The following is a 7,632-nucleotide window of genomic DNA, read 5'->3' on the forward strand; positions in this document are numbered from 1 at the left end:
TAAGTGATGGGGAATCCATCACAACCCTTTGTAAATTGTTCTGATTGATTACTTACGGAACTTTTTACATTGTATTTCCAATCTGAAATTGTCTAGCTACAACTTCTAGCCATTAGATTGTGGAATACCTTTCCCTGTTAGATTGAAAAGTATTAGGTCCCCATGTGGATCCTTACAGAGTGTTATCAAGTCACTCTTAGCCTTCCCTTTCCAAAACTTAAGAGATTGAGCTCCTTCAGTCTGTCACTCTAAGGAAGGTTTTCTAATCCTTGAATTATTCTTGTGGCTCTACTCTGAACCATCTTCAATTTACCAATAGCCTTCTTCTCTGTGATCCTTTCAGTGCTTGCCAGTTAAGCAAGTTCAAGTCAATATTTGGATAGAGTAGTATGCCAGAGTACATCAAAGTCCTGCAGAATACGCTATTGCTGGTTCATTGGGTGACAGTGTCCCATTTGATCCTATATAGAACTAGAGCCTAAAATGAACCTACTGGCAATATTTTGTTAGAAATCATGCTGACCACCTACAAGAACAGAAGTGTTAATCCTAGTATTTTGGTCAAATTACAACTTTACTGAATACATTCCGCCTATTTTAAAAATTCCCATTGCAGTTTCAATTGGCTATAACATTTCTAGTCAGGAAGCGAGGACTACTATGTGGTGTTCCTGTGTGTTGCTAAACAGCTGCCACATTTCACAGGTGGATGAAATGAAACTCTATAAATAATTTGCATCTCAGTTTAAGCTTGTGAATCATTTAGAGATCCCTAAATTTCAGCACAGTGTAAACAGAAATTATTTCTGAGAGGTGGTCGTGACTTTATTGTGAATGGCAAAATTAACCACTGCAGGAAAATTTACACTTGAACAAAGCCTCTTTGAAGAATTTTGAAAAGAGAACATAGGGAAACATTTTCTTCCTTTTATTGGATTTCTCAAGAAGAAAACGTTTTCCTATGTTCCCTTTTCAAAATTCTTCAAGATGCATCTCAGGCCTAATCTATACTACAGACTTAGGTTGAGGGAAGCCGCCTTAATTCAACCTAATTGTGTATAAATCTGCTCTACCAGGTCCCTTCCACTTACCTAACTTATTGGTAATGTCAACTTAATTATTCCACCTCCGGGAGAGGCATAGTGCTGAAGGGTATGCATGTGTTCATTTTAAACAAATTGTGGTTTGGAAACTAGATATGCATAAAGTAGCATGTGTAAGGGGACTGTTACCCCTTACTAAAACTGGGAGTTTTTGGTTTGCCAGCTCACAGTATCTGAAGGGGAAGAGTTCATGAGACTGACTGACCCCAGAGACAATGGAAAGCAGCCAACACTCCAGCTCAGCCTGATTGACAGGTTGGACAGGCCAGTGGGGGGCCAGGCCCCGTCCTCCCTGTGAGCTGGGATTGTTCTGGCTCTGTCTCTGAACAAACAAGCTGTGTGCAGAAGTGGTCCTGCAAAGACAGAGAGCTGAAATAGGAGTACAAGCTGTGTGAAGAAGTCCTGCAAAAACAGGGAGCTGATAGACTGCCCTAGCAAAGCAAGCTGTGTGCTGAGGGGCAGTTTTTGCAGCAGCTGAGCCTGACACACACAGCTCAAGAGCGCAGACCCTGTGTTGAGCAGCAGACTGGCAGTGCTCAGAGTGCCAAAAGGAACAGAGAAGCAACGCAAGAAGCTAGGGACTGGCCACACAGCACAGCCTGCAGCTGGATGTGGTGAGCATCTGGGAACTGCAAAGTGTGGGGAGAGGCTCTGGACTGGGAGAGGGGTCTGGCCACTTAGAGCTTGAGGCTGTGTGGTCACTGCCAGAGCAAGTGTGTCCAGCCTGCAGCCCCCTGCAGCACATCCAAGGACTCTAAGGGGCCTCTAAGGAAGAGACTGTGGACTGTCCTTACACTCTGCAGGCTGCTGTTTTGATGTCCCTGTGCTACAGAGCAGGGCTGTGTGTTCTCATTTAACCATTCTCATTTTGTCTTATTCTTTTCTCTTTAATCAGTTGTTGTTTAATAAATTGTATTTGCTTTGAACCTTATGAAGTGATCACTGGGCCAAGAAGGCCTGCAGTGTGAAGAGAGCACCTCGGAGTGGGGACACCCTAACTCCTGCTCCTAGTGACTACAAGGTCAGAGATTAAGCCCCAGGAAACCTGGGCCCAGCCTTATTGGGGTTTCAAGGGCTCTGCTACTCAGAAGAGTGGAGGGGGAGCCCTCAGGATCAGGGAGCTGTGGGGTAAAGGAAGTGGGAGTGGGGACTCAGATCCTTTCGCTGGTTCATTTCACCGGGGTGTATAGAAGCCAGGAAAGTTCCCCACAAGAGCGGGATCATTCCCCGCTTACACATGCTGTGGCTCACCACCCTAGAAACAGTCTAGAAAAGGCCAAGGGGAGGGGGATGGACTCAACATGTGGAGTGGAGAAGTACAAGCATGTGACAAACAAAGCCATAGATGGAAAGGTTGAATCTGATTGGTTTAGAAGTTTGTGTTATGTAACCTGTTATGTAACTGCCATGTTCTATAAAACAGCAAGGGGAGGGACTCCTTGCTTGAGGGGCTCTGGCTAATTTTAGTACCAGGGGCTCTCCCTTTGTGCACAGTGCTGGGCAGAATCAAGGGTCTTGATACTTCAATTCAATTCAATATATATATGGCTGTAACTATTTTCTTCCACTATTTGATCTGAGGAAGTGGGTCTGGCCCACGAAAGCTCATCATCTAATAAACCATCTTGTTAGTCTTTAAAGTGCTACATAGTCCTATATTTTGTTTCTTCTCTTAGGGTGTGTCTAGACTGCATCTATCTGCTGACAGAGAGACGCAGATTAGACACATCAAAATTGCTAATGAAGCGGGGATTTAAATATCCTACGCTTCATTAGCATAAAAATGGCCGCTGCTTTTTTTCGGCATGGAGCTTTGTCGGAAAAAAGCGGCAGTCTAGAGACTGATCTTTGGAAAAATAAAGCCTTTTTCGAAAGATCCTTTATCCCTCATGAAATGAGGTTTACAGGATGTTTAAAAAAAGCCTTTATTTTTCGAAAGATCACCCTCTAGACTGCGTCTTTTCTCTGACAAAGCTCTGTGCCGAAAAAAAGCGGTGGCCATTTTTATGCTAATGAACCATGGGATATTTAAATCCCCGCTTCATTAGCAGTTTCAACACGTCTAATTTACATCCCTTTTCTGAAAAAGGAATGTAGTCTAGACATACCCTTAGTGGCATAGCCCAGTGTTTCTTAACCAGTGGTACGCGTACCCTTAGGGGTATGCGAGAGAAGTCTGGGGGGTATCTCAACACAAGTGAAATTTGGAAAAAAAGTCTGGAATTTTGCCCTGCAAAGGGACTCAGGGAGGGGGCAGTGGCACATGCCTGTCAAATTGAACATTTGGAGCCGTGCGCCTGGACGTTAACAGCTGCTCTGCGCACACGCCCCAGCACTGGTGGGAAAAGCATGTGGCTGTGGCAGAGGCTCCGATGAGACCCAGGGCAGTTCCAAGTTGCAGGGGGGGTGGGGGGGGGGGGGAGGCGGGTCTGGGTAGGGAGAAAAAAAAATCTCTTCCCTGGCCGCCTCTCCTAGTTCATTTCCTCTCCCACAGCCCCCCCAGGGTGCTCCAGCGGGGAAGGCGGCTGAACCTGGAGATGCTCATTATCCCCACCCCCACCAGCAGCTCAGTACAATGCATCCCCATCACCCCTTCCCTGTGGCACTGCAGAGAGGAGCTAAAAGGCAGTGAAGTGGCAAAATAAGCTTTGCTCCAAAGGACCCCCCCCCCCGCCGCATCAGTGGCATAGTGAGGGGAGACAAGGGGGCAGTTGCCCCCAGGTGCCACGATAGGAGGGTGTAAGGCTGGGGTGGGAGACAAGCTGCTGAGGCAGGGCCAAGTGGCAGGAGCAGGCACTTAAAAGGTAGAGTTACCATAGGTCTGGTGCCTGGCTCTGGGGGAGGGGAGGGACACTGGGTTAGAGCAGGGGATCTGGGGTGCCTGGCTCTGGGGGAATGGTGGATGCATTGGGTTAGAGTAGGGGGACTGGGGCACCTGGCTCTGGGGGAGGGGAAAGGCATAGAGTTAGAGCGGGAGGACTGGGGGTGCCTGGCTCTGAGGGAGGAGTGGGTGCATTGAGTTAGAGCATAGAAGGAGTGCTGGGGGTACCTGGCTTTGGGGGTACTTAAATTTTTTTCTAAAATAGGACTTTATAAAAAAAAAGTGATAGAGATGCAGCCGTGTTAGTCTGGTGTAGCTGAAACAAAAGACAGGATTATGCAGCACTTTAAAGACTAACAAGATGGTTTAATAAACCATCTTGTTAGTCTTTAAAGTGCTGCGTAGTCCTGTCTTTTGTTTTATAAAAAAAGGTTGAGAAATATTGGCATAACCTCTCCTCTACTACTACTTGCCCCACAAAACAATCTGTTCTTCTCCCAGGATATTGGATATTCCCCACCCTCACTGATTTTTTTTTTGGGGGGGGGGCAGTAGTCTTCAACAGGTTCACCAGCATGTTCTACTTCTCGAACCCTATCAGTTCCTAAACCAATATAGTTAAGTGGCTGTCATGGCTCCTTCCCCACTCTGGCATGATAAATGCAGAAGTGGGGGCCAGCAAGTGTACCCCAAAACCTTATCTACCAGGCTTTGGTATAAAACTTCCCCCCAAGATCTTAAAACCCTAGATCTTGGGAATAAAACTTCCGCTGCCACCACCCAAATGTTGATAAAGAAATCAGGGGAAAGATCATTTGGGAAATCTTACCCCTAGAACAAAAATCAGGGCACACCATTAACCACTGCCAAGTTAATAAAAAGAAAAGAAAGAACTTTTATTATTACAACAACATTCCTGTTGCAAACATAATGACTAGATATGAGGGTAACAAAATATACTCAAGGAGAAACTCCATGGGCCTAGAACTTAAAGAAAAGCCAAAACATCTTTAAGCAGTGCCAGATCTCAGATCCCATACCCAATCCTTAAAACAATAAAACCTAACGAAACTACCTAAACTTTACCCTACTTACAGAAAATGAAGAATGGTGTCTTGGAGAGAGAGAGAGACATGCTTGTCACTCTCTGTAGCTGCAGAGAACTCTCCCCCAGAGACAAAAGGGAAGAAAGGAAAAAAACCCAAATTCCTTTGTCCCAGTTTGAAAAGTCCCACCTACATTCCTATTGGTCACGCTACCTGGCTAGGTGTAGTTAACCCCTTAATCTCCAGGCTGCTGGCTAACCCTCATAATCATGACAGTGGCTATAAAAACTGTGGAGATAAGCCCAGATTCACTACAGCTCAAGGCCCTATTCCTGCAAAGACTGAAGCACGTGCTTATTTCCAAACAGGAGTAGCTCCATTGAATTGATAAGAACAAGAGTTGAAATTGAATAGTTTATGAAGTGTATATAAGCCTTACATATGATCAGGGCCAAATGAGTACAGCTTACATGGTTGGGCACTCTCTTTACAGTCCTCTAGTACTGAGTCTGCTAGTCCTGTTTAATTCTTTTGTAACTACAGGCAGTCCCCAGGTTACGTACAAGATAGGGACTGTAGGTTTGTTCTTAAGTTGAATCTGTATGTAAGTCGGAACTGGCGTCCATATTCAGCCGCTGCTGAAACTGATCAGTTTCAGCAGCGGCTGAATCTGGACGCCAGTTCCGACTTACATACAGATTCAACTTAAGAACCCCAGGCATCCCCAAGTCAGCTGCTGCTGAAACTGATCAGCGGCTGATTCCAGGAAGCCCGGGGCAGGGGCTTCCTGTAGTCAGCCACTGGTCAGTTTCAGCAGCGGCTGACTTGGGGACGCCTGGGGCAGAGCAGCTGGGGTGCTGCTGGGTTGGTCCAGTAGCACTGCCGCTCCTCGGCGCTACTGGACCAACCCAGCAGCACCCCAGCTGCTCTGCCCCAGGTGTCCTGATTCAGCCACTAGCTGCGCCCCCCCCCCCCCCCCAGCAGACCAGGGACACGGGGAGCAAAGCCGCAGCGGCGGCGGGGTGCCGCACCTCTGAGGCTTTGCTCTGGCAAAGCCTCAGAGGCGCGGAACCCCTCCGCCTCCCCGGCTTTGCTCCAGGTGTCCCTGGTCTGCTGGAGACGGTCCCCAGCCGACCAGAGGCACCGGGAGCAAAGCGGCAGCGGCGGCGGAGTCCCGCGCCTCCCCAGCTTTGCCACAGCAAAGCCTCAGAGGCGTGGGACCCCTCTGCCTCCCCGGCTTTGCTCCGGGTGTCCCTGGTCTGCTGGAGACGGTCCCCAGCAGACCAGAGGCACCGGGAGCAAAGCGGCAGCGGCAGCGGAGTCCCGCGCCTCACCGCCGCTGCCGCTTTGCTCCAGGTGTCCCTGGTCTGCTGGAGACGGTCCCCAGCAGACCAGGGGCACCTGGAGCAGCTTTTCTCACCCCAGAGGTGGAGGTGGCAGGACCGCTGCGCTCTGGGCGGTCCCGCTGCCTGCGAGCTCTGGGGCGAGAAAGCCCCGTTCGTAAGTGCGGATCCGACATAAGTCGGATCCACGTAACTCAGGGACTGCCTGTATATAGAACTCACCTGGGTCGATCCCCACTACACTTAGATGCAAGGGCTCCCATTTGTTTTGGGTCCCCCATCAGTCTCATTCCTGGGTGAATGCACCAGATGCTAGCTGTGGTAGGGTTTCTGTCATTGGCATGGTTACCGGAACTAATCTGTCTGTGTGCACCGCTACTTACAGGGCTGGTTCTGTCACAAGCCTATGAAGGATAAGAGTGTTTAGTTACAATAATACAAAGTATGAATATAGTTTTACAATACTAAATTTAATTATTATAATTTAATACGCATTTTTCAAACAAATACAAACATACAAAAATCCAAGAAAACTTGCCAGTTCAGTGATGTCATACAGATTCGTGTCTCTTAAGCCCAGCATAACCCCTCAGTGTATTGAAATGAAATTAACTGAAGGCTGCTTGTGGATATAATCCCACTGACTTCAATGGAAGTGCAGGCTGCTTACCACCTTCCAGGAACAGAGAGGGCTGGAGCCAGTACCAAAAGATTAAAGGGCTCAAACTCTGTATAAGTGAGTATAACCCAAATATGCATAGGGATTATATTACAGGAGAACAGAGTAAATAAGGAGAACCACCTGATGCAACCGTAGCAGATCATATTTACCATGTTGCAACAGCAGGCTTTCCTATAAACCTGATAAGTTCAAGGCATGCAGTTCTGAGCATGTGTTGTGAGGTTGGAAATGAAATCAATACGGTTATCTCCTTCCTTTTTATGCAAGTGCTAGGTCACCCAAGTGATACAGTTTCAAGGCATCCCTCACGAGTGTAGTAAATGGTGTTAGTTTCATTCTCAGTATGAATGTGCAGGGAAAATGTATATGTCAGAACTGTAAATTTATCCTTGGTGCAGTGACTGCAGTCTACTTACCATTGAGTCAAACTCATCCCTAGTATGTGCTATTGTACAGTTATGTCTTAAAAATAAGTTGCCACTCATCAATTTTTTTCAGATGCATAAAGGACATTGACACTGCATAATCCTACAATCAAATGTGTTTGAAAAGAAACCATAAGCTGGACAATGTATTGTGCTGTCATATAACTATAGATGAGGCTCAAAAGAAATAGATGTAAAATATTGTGCAAATA

This window comes from Pelodiscus sinensis, chromosome 4 (assembly GCF_052426305.1).
Source record: "Pelodiscus sinensis isolate ZL-2025 chromosome 4, ASM5242630v1, whole genome shotgun sequence".
Taxonomy (NCBI): Eukaryota; Metazoa; Chordata; order Testudines; family Trionychidae; genus Pelodiscus; species Pelodiscus sinensis.